Below are 18,961 nucleotides of genomic sequence, written 5' to 3'. Positions count from 1 at the left end.
GGGTCAAAATGGGTGTAAATGTCCGCACTTTTCCCCGTCAGGTTTTGGCTTGATAGATCCCAAATTTGGCAGAGAAAAGTGCGTACGCACAAAACGGGGGAAAAAGGGTGTAAAAAAAGGTGTATCCACAATGATAAATGAGGCCCCTGCGCTCTCTTCAGTCAGGTTTTTATATCTGGCCTCAGTGTCTGAAACTGAATTTCCATATTTGTTATTGATCCATCTGCTGTGATGTTGGTTTCTACATGCAACTCTCAGGACTACTAGAAATAACATTTGTACAACAAAAGATTCATTGTAGTAAACATTACTGCCCCTGAATGCATAATACACTCTGTATTGTAATACACCCAAGTTGTCAAATAATTCTCATACTTGCATGTGAAACTGTGATGTAACATTCAGAGGGCAGAGATGGCAAAAGTACCCAGATTCTTTACTTGAGTAGAAGTAAAAGTACCTGTGTAAAAAACGACTTAAGTAAAAGTGAAAGTACTGATCCAAATATCTACTCAAGTAAAAGTAAAAAGTACAGGCTTTGAAATTTACTCAAAAGTATTATTAAAAGTAAAAAGTATTTCTATTACACGATTCACTGCAAAACAAATAACCACATGATAATTTATCTTGAATCCATTTCATCAATGTTATTGTTTGAACAAACATTGTTCACATAGCCTAAGTTTACCTGCCGGACACAAGATGTATCCTAATCTACTTCACTATGGTCAGTTGTAGGCATTTGTATTGTACACTTCAGGTTTACACATCACACTTATGAACATTACATTTTGGACCAGGATTGGCTCGTATACTATAATCAACTTTTTTAATATCACATCAGGCAACAATTGTTTCTCACTGTACAGGTGGTGTGAATGGCACACCTAGGGACTACATATGAAAATAACTACGCTTCATTAGGCTATCTGGTAAAAAAAAATACCCCCCCCCCCCGTGCGCTCAGTGGATTGAGACACTTTAGGAGGGTTATTATTTATGGTCCTCTTCCACTAGCGCGACTTGGCTCGACACGTCTCTATTCGTTTTTTGGGGGGGCTTTTCCACTAGTACTCAAGCGCGACGTCCAACACGAGAATCAAACCTGCTAATTTTAAAAACCCAGCGGCAGCAGCGGCCACTGATCTGTACTGAGACTGTTGTTGTTCTGTCACCTGAGTTCACTGACTGCTGTGTGAGTGAGTTTGGAGCTGATGAGAGGAGAGAAAAAAGAGAACGAGCCACCCCGGCGGCGTGATATGACGACCCCGACCCCCCTGAGGAGGAACTATGAAGACTCAGCTCAAGTCGAGCTGTAATTTTATTTTGCCGCGGAAACCCTGATAAAAAAAAGTAACGAGCCTTTTGGGGAAATGTAAGGAGTAGAAAGTACCGATATTTGCGTTAAAAATTTACTGAGTAAAAGTAAAAAGTTGTCCGAAAAATAAATACTTCTAAAAGTACAAAGTACCTGACAATTCTACTTAAGTACAGTAACGAAGTATTTGTACTTCGTTACTTGCCTTCACTGTCAGAGGGGAGCAGTCAAATTAGCTTCCTCTCCAGACCAGCTCTCTCTTCAGTCAGGTTTTTATATCTGGCCTCAGTGTCTGAAACTGAATTTCCATATTTGTTATTGATCCATCTGCTGTGATGTTGGTTTCTACATGCAACTCTCAGGACTACTAGAAATAACATTTGTACAACAAAAGATTCATTATAGTAAACATTACTGCCCCTGAATGCATAATACACTCTGTATTGTAATACACCCAAGTTGTCAAATAATTCTCATACTTGCATGTGAAACTGTGATGTAACATTCAGAGGGGAGCAGTCAAATTAGAAACAAAGATGCTTGTCAACAGGACTCACAGTGAACAAGGCACAAGGAAATGTTGACCACAGCTTGCAGGATACACAGGAATCCAACACTCACAGCAGTCTGAACAGTCTGACTCCTGGCACACACACACACACAACATTTTACAATAAGTTAAAGCAGAAGTAAGCGATCCGGTGGTTTTGGCTAACTTCCTGTCAGCAGATGGAGTTAGCAGTCCCCGCCCTCGTCCCTACGTCACCACATTCACGCGCATCCCTTGGCTGTACACACAGAGAGGACCGCCCCTTTATGCCGTTCTCTCTCCTCATTGGATAAAGGTTGTAGGATACAAGGAAAGTTTTCTCCTCGGCTTACAGCAGAGCAGAGTGACTGACAGACCCGTGTTTCAGACCAAACACTCTATATGAGTGATTGCTGTCGGAAGATATAACTATTTAAGACTTATATTAAAGGGACAACGAGGAGTTTGGAAAAGCGAAGCGTTTTCACACTACATTTATGAGCCTCCGCGCGCTTTGACCGGCGCAAGACAGACTCATGTTTTCATTCATCAAGAATTAAAGTCAGACAATCACATACCGTCGTAGTCCAGACCATAAACGGCAATATGGCGGCGTTATTCTCATGAGCGTCCGCGAAACTGAAAGTAAGGAAACGCTGGTTGGCTCGCCCAGCATTTCCACCATTTATTAAAATAACAAAATAACAATAGAAACAAAACGATATATTTCTCGAAAATGGGCCCATTAACAAGTGTGGGTAGCGGAGATTCATCCACATTAACGTGAGACTTTTTTATAACCAAATAGATTCACTTACACTCCTGATCATATCAGTTCAAGTCCAAACATCTGATAAAAATAGGAAGTAATAGTGCATGAAATTACAACAAATCTGCCTTTTCCTTTTACTTCCTCTTTCATAGAAATGTTCAGAATTTTGCTTGAGTCTGTCCTCAAATTATATACTTGTATACAATAACATTATAAATGCATTGTAAACAACAAATAAGTAAAACTTCAACTGGAGTTAGCCTTTTTTTAAAGACTCAATAAGATTTTGTGGTTTGAACTAATGGTGCATTCCAGGCAGGCTTTTTAACCCGTAAGTCACGACTTCAAGTCACCAGTTACGAGTTTGTAGCGTTCCAGGCAAGTTACGAGTTACGAACTGGGAACTGGGAGTAGATCGATCTAGTACGAGTTCACAGGTGGGAAGTTACGAGTTTGACTGTACGTTCTAACGGGTAACCATAGGAACAGGTCGGAAAAATACGAGTTACGGGTTGCCTGGAACGCACCATAAGTCCACACGTTGCAGTATAGTGAGCATCACAGTAGATATATGAAAATGAATAAAACAACAAGAACAACCAAACTGAGTCTCTCATTTTACATTTGTAGGCTTCATTGCTAAAATTCTAATTTTCAGTTTAATGCACAACATGAGATTATTGTTAACCTCGTTATGTTCAGTTATGTGAGTCAACATCAAAACATTTAAGATTTCTGTCTCACCAGGTGCTGAAGCCTGAACCTCACTGTCTTCTCCAGGACCATTCTTTAATGCGTCATTAACATTGTGGACATTTTCATATTCTGTGGATGTCTCAGATTTGTCGTCATGGATAACCATCTCCATATTTCAGTTGCTGGTTTGTAATGAAGCTGTTGATGAACGTGGTAAGATGGAACTATAGAAGCCTTACAGAACCTTTCTTCTTCCTCATTTTCCAGGGAGCTGTCTTTCATGACAAAACCACATCAGCTTGTTTAAGTTAAATAAATAACTTTACAGGTTTCATATGTGCCCAACACAATGTACTGGAATTAGATATTTGGTCCAGACCCTTCAGTTACCCTACACCATCCTCAGCTAACTCTGTATTTGATTTTCAGATCACTTTGGCATTAAAGAGTAAGAATGCACTGAGGGCTACATGATGTCTGCAGGTGTAGCACAATTATAGTTTAACCTCAGATATACATGCAGCGTCACACAAGGAAGTAAAACCTATCTGGAGCCAGACAGGTGCAGCGGTTTGACCCCAAAATGTTTAAAATATCATTCTCTTAGAAACTACCACTAGTGCCTCGTACATCTCATTTTAGTAGTGTCTTTTAAAAAAGCAACATTGCAATGAGATTAGTAATTTACTGATTAACAAACAAATGTGCTAAATAGATAAAGAAATGAAAGGGGAAGGTGCAATAATACCGCATACCACGTTAGAGACACCCGACTCACCACAGGGGGGAATTAACTGCGACAGCCCTACTATTACTACATCATCTTACCCAAGGATAGTTTGATATGTGCACTGGAGTAGCCAGGGATCTTACCTTTAATTACATACTTTTGATAGAAATGATAATAGCATAACAGTGAATGGATGTATGTGGTCTACTCAAAGGGGAGCTGCATCCATTTTCCATCATGGCTGGAATGCAAATCAAACATACGTTTTAGGAAATTCAAATCAGACATAAACCAGCTCTCAGAAGTTGAAAGTGATTATTTTATTTCACAGTTATCTTGGTTAATTAAGTTTGAAGTCATGTTGCATCAAGTAAAGTTTTTTTTTTTTTTTTTTTTTTTACAAGTTGTAATGAAATGGAGATACAGAACAAAGACGTCCAGTGAGTTTGAGTGCTGAGTTATGGAGCCAGTGTCTTTTCACAGATCCAGTAATTTGGTTCCTCACATACTCCATCATTCCATTTTTTATCAGTCACTTCTCCACAGTCCTCTTCTTTGTTTCTATGGCCTTTATTGTTAGGCTCACCATTTCCCCAGTAGCTGAAACCCATAAACAAAAAAATATACTTCTCATGAAGTACAATCCAAGAAATGTTTAACCTGTCAAGGTTATAAATGTACGGAAGCCCTAAAGGGCCAAGTCCGTATAAATTTTTTTATTATCGTTTTCTCGTGATAACGACTTATTATTTCGTTATCTCGAGATAACAAAGTCTGTTTTCTCGTGATAACGAATTAATTTATTTCGTTATCTCGAGATAACAAAGACCGTTTTCTCGTGATAATGAAATAATCATAGAATGTGTGGTTGACATGGTTGCCTAGCAACATGTTTCCCCGGTGCAATCGCTTCTGCTTACGGGGAAGTAGCAGCTGGTTAGCCGCTGTATGTTCGTAGCAGGGGGCTACTACGTATTAACTGACTCGCCGCTCTGTGTGTGTGTCGCGGTGATAATTTAACCGTGAAAAGTAGGCTACAACACACACAACATAACGTTACAGCCGCAGTGTTGTGAGTGAATCATGTCGGGACAACCAGGCTTCCAGGCCGCCGCCGCCGCTGCTCTAGTGGCGGCCGGGCACCGGGGTCTGTGAAGCGGATTCATGAAGCCTGGTTGTCCCGAGTCCCGACATGACTCACAACACTGCGGCTGTAATGCTATGTTGTGTGTGTTGTAGCCTACTTTTCGGCTACAACACACACAACATAACGTTACAGCCGCAGTGTTGTGAGTGAATCATGTCGGGACAACCAGGCTTCATGAATCCGCTTCACAGACCCCGGTGCCCGGCCGCCACTAGAGCAGCGGCGGCGGCGGCGGCCCCAGCACGGGAACTGCCCATTGGTCCGACCTCCCATTGGTTCGACCTCCCGTTACTCCGACAAAATCAACCACAAGTCCAACCAATAGGAGGTCGAACCAACGGGTGGTCCCGTTAGTTCGAACTGTCATCGCTACTTTGTGACAAGCTCTTCCATTGATAGGAGCATGCAGCTTTCTCTCTCTCTCTCTCTCTCTCTCTCTCTCTCTCTCTCTACGCACATCACACACATACACGCGCGGCCCAGAATATCACCATATTCAGTCAGAGAGCCAGATCATGTCAGATCGCGCACAACCATCATAAATGCTGATCAAGATGTGTAAACTGATAATCAAAGCCCCCCTCTCAGAGTACAGAGTAAAATAAATACACTTTTTTTTCTCCTCCCCCCTCCACTCGTGCGCGGCTGAACCTGGCGGCTTGAGCTCACTTCACGGGCGCGAGCCTGCTGCAGCCGCTGCTGCTGCTGGCAGCAGACTGAGAGAGAGAGAGAGAAAAAAAGTAAATTTCGCTTTGGTTAGGTTCAGGCAATGAAGAAAGGAGTTGGTTAAGTTTAGTAAAAACAGCAGGTAGAGGCTAGACAGGCTGGAAGCATAATGAGCGTTATATGTTATTAATATGAAGTGCTTGTTTTGCAGTTAATTATGCACATGATCCGTTTGATCCCAGAAAGGAAAAAAGGATCAATGCGCAGCCTCTGTTTCCTTTCTGATTGCGTCCGTCTGTCTGTTCGGAGTGGGAGAGAGAGACAGAGAACCCAATCCACCTGTCTGTAATGTAAGTTTGATTTGATATGAGTGTCAAGGTTTAATTACGGACACCAATGAGCGCGCAGCAGTGCGTAAAAGTCGTGCGTAATGACAGCTCCTCGTTGGTGCAACACAATAAACTGCACCTCTTCATCCACGTGTGTCTTATTGACAGGTGGAGCCTATATGAATAATGATATAAATGCATAGTGAACGGTAAGAATGGAGAGTTTGACTAATAACTAGTCCAGTTCGAACTAATGAGGACCTCCCATTAGTTCGAACTCTCATTACTCCGATTGTCGGACCAATGGGAGGTCGAACTAATGGGAGGTCGAACCAGTGCCATGGACCCCCAAGCACCGGGGTCTGTGAAACGGATTCATGAAGCCTGGTTGTCCCGACATGATTCACTCACAACACTGCGGCTGTAACGTTATGTTGTGTGTGTTGTAGCCTACTTTTCACGGTTAAATTATCACCGCGACACACACACACAGAGCGGCGAGTCAGTTAATACGTAGTAGCCCCCCTGCTACGAACATACAGCGGCTAACCAGCTGCTACTTCCCCGTAAGCAGAAGCGATTGCACCGGGGAAACATGTTGCTTGGCAACCATGTCAACCACACATTCTATGATTATTTCATTATCACGAGAAAACGGTCTTTGTTATCTCGAGATAACGAAATAAATTAATTCGTTATCACGAGAAAACAGACTTTGTTATCTCGAGATAACGAAATAATAAGTCGTTATCACGAGAAAACGATAATAAAAAAATTTATACGGACTTGGCCCTTTAGGGCTTCCGTATAAATGTAATGTATAAGAGACAAGTTTCTCAATGACAAATATAACATGTTAAAGGGATAGTTCAACATTTTGGCAAATTGGCCCATTGCCATAATCCCTAGGAGTAGGTTCGTTACCTTTAATTGACAGTGCAAGCTATTTTTAGAACGGCGGGGCAGAGCTACGCTACAGAGGCTAATGCGATTTCTTGGTTTCCCTCATCAAATACACAATCCAACAACTCCAAAACGCCAAACAGAGTTGGTTCAAGCAGTCTCTGTATTTGCCTTCGAAAACAACTCTGTCTCGTAACGAATGTGAAGGTCACAACTTGTCCACCGGAGCGTTTTGGAGTTGTTAGATTGTGTATTTGATGAGTTTGATGAGGGAAACCAAGAAATCGCATGAGCCTCCGTAGCGTAGCTCTGAGCAGCTCACGGCTCTGCTCCGCCGTTCTAAAAATAGCTTGCACCGACAATTAAAGGGACAACAAGGAGTTTTGGAAAGCGAAGTGTTTTCATACTACATTTACCATGAGCCTCCGCGCGCATGGTGAAATTCTTGGACTGGCGCAAGAGGGACGTCTTGCCAAGAATGTTTTCAGTCATCAAGAATTAAAGGCAGAGGTTCGAAGACGATCAGATACCGTCGTAGTTCCGACCATAAACGGCGATTCGGCGGCATTATTATCATGACCCGCCGGGCAGCGTCGGCGAAACCGAAAGTAAGGAAACGCTGGTCGGCTCGCCCAGCATTTCCACCATTAATTAAAATAACAAAATAACGATAGAGACAAAACAATATATTTATCGAAAATGGAGCCATTAACAAGTGTGGGTAGCGTAGATTCAACCACATTAATATGGGACTTTTTTATAACCAAATCCAAACTCCTCGTTGTCCCTTTAAAGGTAACAATCCTACTGCTATGACTATAGGGATTATGGCAATGGGCCAATTTGCCAAAATGTTGAACTGTCCCTTTAACACAAGAAAATGTTACTCTTTCATGATTAGAGACTGAAAACTGTGTGAACCTTGTTGTCAGCGGAGTCCCATCAACCCATTTCCATGTCCCCTCCATCTCTGCATCAGTGAGTCCAATCCAGACAGATTTCGACAGTTGTTTTATGAACTCCTTTTTTATACAGAGAAAATTACATCATCAATATCATTTATCAGTTATCAATATGTTTTTAAGTCACACATAGACATATATACCTGTTCTTCTTTGCTGTTGATGATCATCAGATGTGCACCTTTTTCAACACAGTCACTTCTACTGTCAGGCCAGGATTTCTTGGTAGTAGAAATGTAATAGAGACTATCGCCAAAATGCTGCCATCCTTTTTGAGCAAAGAGAACAACAAGAACTTCTCATTAACAAGAATTAACAAATTATTTCTCACAGGGGGTGTGAGGGCAATTTGTAGAAAAAGGGGAAGCAGCAACAGCTACTGGTTGAACTGTCACAATGTCATGTGCTATAGTCATACTTTTGAGAAACTTCAAGCACCAGCTGTTTTGCAGAAACAGGCTGATGTCATTAAGACGAGACTTGCTATGACATTTCAGAGAAACAGACATGTTCTCATGTTATCCAGAAACAGAGAGGGGAAAACTGTTGTTGGACAATCTGACTTTTGAAATATAACCTGATACTGCAACACAATGTAGTGTTGGCCTGTAATAATGAGAACTATCAAATCAGTGACGGTGATGCTTGCGGACCTCAGCGCAAGCGCCTCGGTCCTGACCGCATCACGGTCGTGCTCAAATGACGTTAAAGCACACCCTCTCGGGTAATATTGCTTAAATAGACGTAAGGTAATTGTTGCGATTATACAACAATTACCAACAAAAAAAAGCGTATAATTAAATAAATATTCATGTTGATGGACGTTTTAATCTCAAAATTTAAAGTTTTTTGCGAGTGTGCTTCCCGTTTCCATGGAAACAAATGGGGTCTGACTAATAACTGAAACACAATCAGTCACGTCAGTAGACTCCTATGTGTAATGGAACGTAGTTCACCGCAAATAGTCCGAACCTTAGTAACGACCTAGCAACAGAAATGATTTTCTAGTCCCAGATGAGTGAACTCTGAGCTGACGTTCATGTTTTAACGTGGTCTCGGACTTTCCCGAACTAAATCAACACTGCACAAATGATCGCCCAAGTTATAACAAAGATGCCGTTTTTTTCCTTTCACATATGTAGCTTCTACAACCGCAAACTCGCATGTAAATGAAGTTATAGCGCCGTGTCGCCGACACAGCTGATAGAGAAAGCCAAACGATTACTCCAGATTATTTAAAAGTCCAAAAGGCGCAAGCAAGAGAGAGAGGGAGAGAGAGAAACATACAGGTAATCACCTCCGTTTTATCCAATGAAATATTCAGCTCCAGGCCATATTTTAAAAACATATTCACCGCGATCACAACTCGTGTCTCTCCGACTTTGTAACGTTACACACATGGGAGGGAGACAATCCTCTCGAGTCGGCTGTAACGGGGAAGTTTACAATATATTAACAAAAAATTAAAAAAAATATTGTTCTATAAATGTGACTTTGGCAGCTGACAGGAACACCCTACAGGAGGTCAATGTAGTTTGTGATTTATTTTCACGAGTAATAAATGACGTTTCTGAAAATAAAAGGGGGAAAAATCCATGTTGCCATGGAAATGTATAAACAACATGACATGGCGAAGTAATATTTTCAGTGATGAGTCAGCTGTGCTGTAATGCTGATTTGAGCACGTTCTAAATGTCTTATTGACCAATCAGATTGCTTGGTCGGAACTACTTGTTGTATAATTATGAATACTATTTAATGCAACATGGCAGTGGGTCATCACACAAGTCTTGTACAGTAAGTAACCTACGTAAACATGTTTGTTATGCCCGACTATTATTTTTGGTTCACTGATTATAGATAATAACTGATTTCAGTCTCACCTGCTCGTATTGCCCTCATCATCTCGTCTCTCTCTGCAGTCAGGGAATTGAGCCGCAAAACTGTCAATTTAAAAGATGAGGTTACCATTATCTTCTAAGTCAGTCCAGTCAGTTGCGGAGAAAACACTCAAGAATTCTGTACTTTGAAATCTAAACTCTTATTTCTGTTATAGTTTGGTTATCACACTTACCAGTGGTGTTCATCCTCCTCTCCACAGCTTCTTTCTCATCTCTCAGGATATTACATCTGGTCTCAGTATCTGAAACAGGAGAAGTAGAGCAGGACTGCATGGAGCCACATGTATGTTGTTGAGAACGTGAGACATTAAACTAAGTTACTTGCTATCAACACGGCCTCATCCTTGGAACACGAACATGACATGGTACCAGGAGTAAACTCGAATGAACGACATGGATTTAAAACCCCTGGAAAGTTTGAAACTAACGGGGAATGTCGACGAGAACTGGTGCACCTTCAAACAGCAGTTTCACCTGTATGTTGCGGCTATGGGACTCGAGGCAGAGCCGGAAGCAAGAAAGGTAGCGCTGCTGCTAACGATAGCAGGGCCACAGGCCATAGAAGTATTTAACACGTTCGTGTTTGACAGCCCTGAAGATAATGAAAAGTTGGATGTAGTGCTTAGTAAGTTTGATACTCACTGTTCTCCGAAGAAGAACGAGACGTACGAGAGGTACGTGTTTCGGTCTCGTACACAGCGGCAGCATGAGCCATTCGATAGCTTCCTGACGGACTTGCGGCTAAATGCGCAGTCCTGCAACTTCGCGACGCTGAAGGACTCCATGATCCGGGACCAGATCGTCTTCGGCGTGGAGGATAAAAAGGTCAGAGAGAGGCTACTACGGGAGATGGAGCTGACGCTGGCAGGAGCCATTAAGATCTGCCAGGCAAGTGAGCTGTCCCAAAGGCACGTGAGGACGTTCAGCGAGATGTCCGCAGTCGCCTCGGCGCAGAGCGACAGCGCGGCAGCGGTTAGAGCAGTGTCGTATCAGCGGAGACGGCACACACAGACCCGGCCTGCACTGCAGGAGGACGTGATGATAAACTGCAAGCGCTGCGGCTCACAGCACAAGCCTAGACAGTGTCCAGCGTTTGGTAAGCAATGCTCCAGTTGCCAAGGCAAGAATCATTTTGCTAAACAATGCTTCTCCAAACGGAAAGAGGGGAAGAAAGGAAAAACTGTAAACTTAATAGACGAGCCTGATCTAAGTGACACGTTCTTTGTTGGAATGGTGAATTGTGAAAGTGAACAAATAAATAAGCCAGACAATGTAAATGATGTCACTAGAGAAGATAAGATGATAATGATAAATGGGACTGTAGTCACCATGAGATTGGACACTGGTGCGAAAGCAAATCTCATAAGCATGTGTGATGTGAAGGCAATGAAAAATAAGCCACAAATAAAAAGAAAAGAATCTGGACTGAAAAGACTACAATGGGCGGCCAATCAAATGTTTGGGCACATGTAGGTTGAGTGTCACAGTTAAAGGAAAAGTGCACCACATATTCTTCTTTGTTGTGAATGAGGGACGTGAATCACTTCTGGGTGACAGAGCCTGTGAAGAACTGGGGCTTGTGAAAAGAGTGTATCGCATCATCCCAACCACAAACCCAACAAATGACTCTATGGACACAATTGTTCAGAACTTTTCAGAGGTTTTCAAGGGTTTTGGTGTTTTGCCCTTCACATATAAAATACAGTTGAAAGAAGGAGCCCAACCAGTTGTGCATGCAGCACGCAGAGTTCCTGCTCCACTGAAAGACTGCCTAAAGAAAGAACTTGACAGAATGATCATGCTAGGGGTGATCAAAAAGGTTAACTCATTGAGTGCCAGCCCTTTTATAAAATGGTCAGTGCCATGTGCCAACGTTTTGGGGCATTTTGAGTAATATGTCAAGACCCATAGAATATTTTGTACTATGACTCTAAAAACACCAAACAGCTCAAAGGAAAGAGGAGACTCTCTATTTAACTGGGAAAAAAACATTTGTTTGTACCTTGTTCCATTCTTGATATATCTTAAGTTGAATAGAGCCTGGTTGCACCAAAAAGACCACTTTTTTTCTAGAAAGCTGAGAAAAATGAAAGAAAGAGAGTCTCTCAAGAAAAATAGTGATTTATCCGTTTTAATTTTGGCTTCAAAAACATGTAAGACATCTGAAAATTTCATTTCACATGTTTTTTCATTGACCCACCCCCCCCCCCCCCACAAAAAAAGACAAAACAAAACAAAACAAAACAACAACAACAACAACAACAACAACAACTAAAATACAACAAGTACGAGTAGTTGCTGCCCCCTCAGCCTCTCCTACGCCCCCCTCCCCCTCCCCTCTCCTCTCCTACTTCTCCTGCTGCTTCAACACGTTCTCACTCCCAGTGCGTCAACAGCCTGACGAACGGTCACTGTCCCTCATCGTCACATGCTTGACTCATTAGGTGCCCGTTTTTCGTCAGGTTTTGACGCGCTCGGCTTTCAGTTGATTCCAATGCAGTCCCCTCCGCGGCGATATGTGACGCTCAGAGCAAGTGATCCAGCCGACCCGGCTGCGGCACTGAAAGACGCTGTGAGCGTTTTTTTTTTTTTTTTTTAACTTTTCCTTAAAGCTTTATTGAACCTGATGCTGCTGTGTCTGACGTAGCTTTCGGCAAGGACGTCCTTTCGGTTATTTATTTATTTATTTATTTAGTGATCATGGTGTTTGGTGCAGAATAATAAATAAATAAATAAATAAATTAGGTCGGAAGCAACGTCAGACGGGGGGGGGGGGGTTGTGGATTCTACAGGTGAAGACCACTTCCGCATTCAAAAAGCTGCTCTGTTAATGTAATCAATATTCTGAAGAAAGATCTGATCATTAGCCATAACGCTGTAACCATCCAAGGAAGACTGTGTAACAATATTATGTGCTTCTGCTGAGTCCAAAAGCCCTTTGTAATATCAACTTTATTTTAAGAAAACACGCTTTGTTTCCAATGTCATATCACGGAGAAGCACTACATTACCCATAATCCTCATATTTATCAGCGACGTGTCTGATTGGTTGAGCTTGCTGTTACCAGCAAATGAAAAAATAAAACAAATTGAGCTTATATTATTTTCTTAGTAACTAAAAGGTCTTAACATCTTTTTTGTTTTCTACATTGAATAAAAAAACGGTGCAATATTGTTAAAATTCAACAATAAAGTGCATAAAAGTTGGCTTGACTTCTTTCTTTTTTTTCATAATTTTCACCAGCATCTTTCTGGTCCACATCACATCACATTTATTGTAATTTTTAATTCAATGAGTGAAATGAGTGAAATTTTATTTTTTATCTGAAAAACATTATTATGAATTCAAGGGTCAGAGGTAACTGATTAGTGTTAAATTTAACCTTTTTGACCCTGTTTCCTTGAATAAATCACTAAGACTTTGATGCGGGAAGCTGAGATTTTGATTTGATTTTGTTCAGAGCACTAGGGACAAAGTTTCTGTAGAATTTCAGACCTGTCGGACGTCCAGAAGGGTCACAGCTGACTGTCCAGGCTCGTTTCTCGGCCTTCAAAGCCTAGATTTAGAAGCCTTTTGTCTAATAACGTCTACATCCTTGGGGTTATAAGGCTGAAAGTTTCATGTATTTGTCCGGGGGCCTAAGGCCATCCACCGTGTGCAGTTTCAAACCCGTGCGACCTTCACAAGTGTCAAAGGTCACTGATTTGTGACCTTTTTGACCCCGTTTCCTTGAATAAAACACCAAGACTTTGATGCGGGAAGCTGAGATTTTGATAGGTTGTCCAGAATGTCTAGTAGATTGTGTGTGCAAAGATTCAGAGCTCTGTGACATTCAGAAGGGTCACAAATAGCCAAAAAGCAATGCTCCTTTCTCTGACCTCTTATTGAAGGATAAATGTTTAAACAGCAATTCTTTAATAGCTTCCAGATGCTTTGGCCTATCAGACTGAATTTTTAGCTAAAGGAGCTGGTGTACGATCAGGAAGTAGGGGAGCTGTGCATAAAGCCAATTGGTAAGTGTCAAAGGTCACAGGGGTCAAACATCAAAGTGAATCCAGCCATTCCTGCTTTTTCTCAACAAAACATACACGCTTTAAGTTATCATCATGAAATATAAATATGTTGTATATCAGAGAGTCCTCTATCAGAATATTTTGGTCCCGTTGCTCTAGGGGCCCCAGGGGGCCCCGGGGGGCCACTTGGCTTTCCCATGCTCCCACAGAGTTGGGTGTCGGGGTAATGGATAAGGGCCTCACCATGAGTCCACAGGCCAAATTTCAAGTGATTTGGTCGGTTTCTATGGAAACAGCGGCCTCAAGGATACAGAGGAATGCGGCTGTTTGAGGCCCCGCCTCTCGAAAAGTAATGGCTCAATCAGGACCGAAGACACATCTACACGTTTGTCTTGGGCCCCCGAACCATATATTATGAAATCAGAACTGCAAGACTTTTGGAAATGTGTTTAGTCTATTTCGGCTTTTCTGACTCAGAGTCTGTCAGACTTAAAGCTTGAGAGACCCTCTTAGTCAGAAAAGCCGAAATAGACAAAACACATTTCCAAAAGTCGTGCAGTTCTGATTTCGTAATATATGGTTCGGGGGCCCAAGAAAAACGCGTAGATGTGTCTTCGGTCCTGATTGAGCCATTACCAATCGAGAGGCGGGGCTTCAAACAGCCGCATTCCTCTGTATCCTTGAGGCCGCCGTTTCCATAGAAACAGACCAAATCACTTGAAATTTGGCCTGTGGACTCATGGTGAGGCCCTTATCCATTACTCCGACACCCAACTCTGTGGGAGCATGGGAAAGCCAAGTGGCCCCCCGGGGCCCCCAGAGCAACGGGACCAAATTATTCTGATAGAGGACTCTCTGATATACAACATATTTATATTTCATGATGATAACTTAAAGCGTGTATGTTTTGTTGAGAAAAAGCAGGAATGGCTGGATTCACTTTGATGTTTGACCCCTGTGACCTTTGACACTTACCAATTGGCTTTATGCACAGCTCCCCTACTTCCTGATCGTACACCAGCTCCTTTAGCTAAAAATTCAGCCTGATAGGCCAAAGCATCCGGAAGCTATTAAAGAATTGCTGTTTAAAGATTTCTCCTTTAATAAGAGGTCAGAGAAAGGAGCATTGCTTTTTGGCTATTTGTGACCCTTCTGAATGTCACAGAGCTCTGAATCTTTGCACACACAATCTACTAGACATTCTGGACAACCTATCAAAATCTCAGCTTCCCGCATCAAAGTCTTGGTGTTTTATTCAAGGAAACGGGGTCAAAAAGGTCACAAATCAGTGACCTTTGACACTTGTGAAGGTCGCACGGGTTTGAAACTGCACACGGTGGATGGCCTTAGGCCCCCGGACAAATACATGAAACTTTCAGCCTTATAACCCCAAGGATGTAGACGTTATTAGACAAAAGGCTTCTAAATCTAGGCTTTGAAGGCCGAGAAACGAGCCTGGACGGTCAGCTGTGACCCTTCTGGACGTCCGACAGGTCTGAAATTCTACAGAAACTTTGTCCCTAGTGCTCTGAACAAAATCAAATCAAAATCTCAGCTTCCCGCATCAAAGTCTTAGTGATTTATTCAAGGAAACAGGGTCAAAAAGGTTAAATTTAACACTAATCAGTTACCTCTGACCCTTGAATTCATAATAATGTTTTTCAGATAAAAAATAAAATTTCACTCATTTCACTCATTGAATTAAAAATTACAATAAATGTGATGTGATGTGGATCAGAAAGATGCTGGTGAAAATTATGAAAAAAAAAGAAAGAAGTCAAGCCAACTTTTATGCACTTTATTGTTGAATTTTAACAATATAGCACCGTTTTTTAATTCAATGTAGAAAACAAAAAAGATGTTAAGACCTTTTAGTTACTAAGAAAATAATATAAGCTCAATTTGTTTTATTTTTTCATTTGCTGGTAACAGCAAGCTCAACCAATCAGACACGTCGCTGATAAATATGAGGATTATGGGTAATGTAGTGCTTCTCCGTGATATGACATTGGAAACAAAGCGTGTTTTCTTAAAATAAAGTTGATATTACAAAGGGCTTTTGGACTCAGCAGAAGCACATAATATTGTTACACAGTCTTCCTTGGATGGTTACAGCGTTATGGCTAATAATCAGATCTTTCTTCAGAATATTGATTACATTAACAGAGCAGCTTTTTGAATGCGGAAGTGGTCTTCACCTGTAGAATCCACAACCCCCCCCCCCCCCCGTCTGACGTTGCTTCCGACCTAATTTATTTATTTATTTATTTATTATTCTGCACCAAACACCATGATCACTAAATAAATAAATAAATAAATAACCGAAAGGACGTCCTTGCCGAAAGCTACGTCAGACACAGCAGCATCAGGTTCAATAAAGCTTTAAGGAAAAGTTAAAAAAAAAAAAAAAAAAAAGTTTTCCTCTGCTCACAGCGTCTTTCAGTGCCGCAGCCGGGTCGGCTGGATCACTTGCTCTGAGCGTCACATATCGCCGCGGAGGGGACTGCAATGGAATCAACTGAAAGCCGAGCGCGTCAAAACCTGACGAAAAACGGGCACCTAATGAGTCAAGCATGTGACGATGAGGGACAGTGACCGTTCGTCAGGCTGTTGACGCACGTGTTGGCTGCTTCCCCTCGTCTCTGAAGGGGAGCGTGCCTATGTTCCCTCAGCCCTATGTTCCCTCAGCCCTATGTTCCCTCTGGACTCTCTCTACCTATCTGGACTCTGTCTATCTGGCCTGTCTAGCCTCTACCTGGTCTTTTTACTAAACTTAACCAACTCCTTTCTTCATTGCCTAAACCCAACCAATGGTGGGACCAAAGAGCTGTGGGAATAGGGCCTAATTTTCAGTGACAACAAAAGTTAGAAATGAGGGAACATAGGGCTGAGGGAACATAGGGCCTAATTTTCAGTGACGACAAAAGTCAGAAATGAGGGAACATAGGGCTGAGGGAACATGGGGCTGTGGGAACATAGGGATGACCCCCTCTGAAGTAGTGAGGGAGACGTCATGGCGTCTTCAGCCTCTGTGCTGGACGCGGCAGCGACTCACCGCGCTGATCTCTCGGTTCGTCGTCACGTCGGTTTCAGACAGCAGCTGGTGAAACTGACTCCGCGATCCGCCTCCGCTTTCGCTTCGGCATTTTGGTGCTGATCATCTACATCAGTTTACCTTTCCTGCCTCCTCCGATCACTTCATGCTGGAGCTATGCTAATAGCATCGGTGGCTAAGCTTTCCTCCAGCTCCATGTTACACTTGTTCCAGGCTCTGCCCGTCGTTTTTCTCTAGAAATAGAAACTTTTTCCAACTTTTTTATCTCTGTACAGATCGTGCTCGTCTTCTCCTTCTTCTTCACTTCTTGCTCTGATCTACAGTCTTCTTCGTTCTACACATCCCAGAAGCCCCAAAATTACTCACAGTGGCCCTCATTTATCAAACTTGCGCAGGACCTGGTGTAGATTCTGGTGTAAATATCAGTGTACAGCAAGTGTCACGTGTGATTTACTAAAAGTGTGTACGCTGCTGATTTCGGCGTAGAACCGGCGTGGTGGTGATAAGTCCGGCGGCTGAAAACGAGCGTAATTTAAATGTCACGCCCCGATATATTCCTGCTTTAGAGGCGTCGCCCTGCCCCTTTTACGACATATGGAGACACGGAAGACGGCCAAGAAGAGGGACTTTACTGGCGTTACCGCGTTGAACAGGGAGAGGGCGGCAACATTAACTATCTGGACATTGATAGATTGATAGATTTTGTGATTGATAAGCGTCATCCCGGTGGATGGAGGCTGCAGACGCACGTGTCACCGACCACGTCAGGAAACCCAGCGATCTCATGAAATGCTCCTACAGTTTACTAAACACAAGTGATTGAGGAGAAATCATAGGCATATTACTGCTGCGAACGCGACTTTATGACCATCAGCACCGATGATATGGTTCGGCTGATGGAGGGATGTGAAACACCGGCTCGATCTCCCGCTGACAGGTCCCGGTGACGGGGGAAAAAAAGAAAAAAAAAACACTCCGCCGCGGAGATCAGCTGCACCTGGATAGGTAGCGGAGCTCTCCCCCCCCCCCCAGCCGGGGCTCCGGTGTCCGGCAGAGAGAGAGACTGAGGAGCCGTCCGGTCATGCTCTGGTGCAGGAGATGTTGGAAGTTTGTGTGTGTGATCTACAATAACAGGTCTGTCTGTCATTGACTGTTTCTGTTTACACAGCTGATTAACGAGCATCTGTCGTGGTTTTTAATTCATCTCAGTTGCCCAAAATAAAACTCGAGTTTCAACACGGACTTGGTTTTATCGTTTCTTTTTTTTTTTTGGCTATTTTTTATCTTTTTATCAATATAAACAACAACAACATGTGGTCCACATCACTGCGTTATTAGACTATGGTTTAATAATCATTTTGACACAGCAGCACTCGTTCTTGCATGTTCTACGCTGGTTCCAAATGTGCGTACACCTGGTCAGAGCTGGCGTGAGATTTGTGCGTACCGTACGCTCACGCTCAGATTAATAAATGCCGATCCTTGCGGTGAATTTGGTGTACACCCATTTTTTTGGTGTACGCAAGTTTAATAAATGAGGGCCAGTGTGCGCGAGAGTGTCCCCATTCACCAGCCGCAGAAAAGTGCATTTGACGTCTGTGGACGTCATTGGCACTCAAGCGTTGGATTTTGATTGACGTCCATAGACGTCAATGGCACTCAATGAGTTAATGAGCCTACAGACTGGGTCAACTCAATGGTCATCACAAAGAAAAAGAATGGTGAGTTGAGAATATGTATGGACCCTAAAGCAGGGGTCTTCAACGTTTTCCAGGCCAAGGACCCCCAAACTGATGGAGAGATGGAGCGGGGACCCCCTACTTATATATATTGTATAAAATTGTGTTTTATATTTAACTGGTCCTGTAGTGCCATACAGGGCCGTTGTATAGGGGAGAAAGGTGATGATAATTCTAGGGGCCCAGCGACCAGTAGGGCC

At 42.6% G+C, this 18,961-nt stretch overlaps 2 long non-coding RNA genes across 2 annotated transcripts in view; both read right to left on the bottom strand.

Annotated features, from left to right (window-relative positions):
• LOC146991277 (uncharacterized) overlaps positions 1-18,961 on the bottom strand; it is a 55,442-nt gene that overhangs the window by 15,174 nt on the left and 21,307 nt on the right. The gene's annotated exons all lie outside the window — the stretch shown is intronic.
• LOC146991278 (uncharacterized) lies at positions 4,534-8,353 on the bottom strand. The gene is made up of 3 exons (XR_015037766.1): positions 8,196-8,353; positions 8,012-8,112; positions 4,534-4,645 (listed from the first exon to the last, which is right to left on the bottom strand). It is a non-coding gene; the product is annotated as an uncharacterized LOC146991278 (long non-coding RNA).

Source organism: Trachurus japonicus, chromosome 1 (assembly GCF_045865225.1).
Source record: "Trachurus japonicus isolate A0001 chromosome 1, Traja_1.0".
Classification (NCBI taxonomy): domain Eukaryota; kingdom Metazoa; phylum Chordata; class Actinopteri; order Carangiformes; family Carangidae; genus Trachurus; species Trachurus japonicus.
This window is presented reverse-complemented; position numbering and strand designations above follow the sequence as displayed.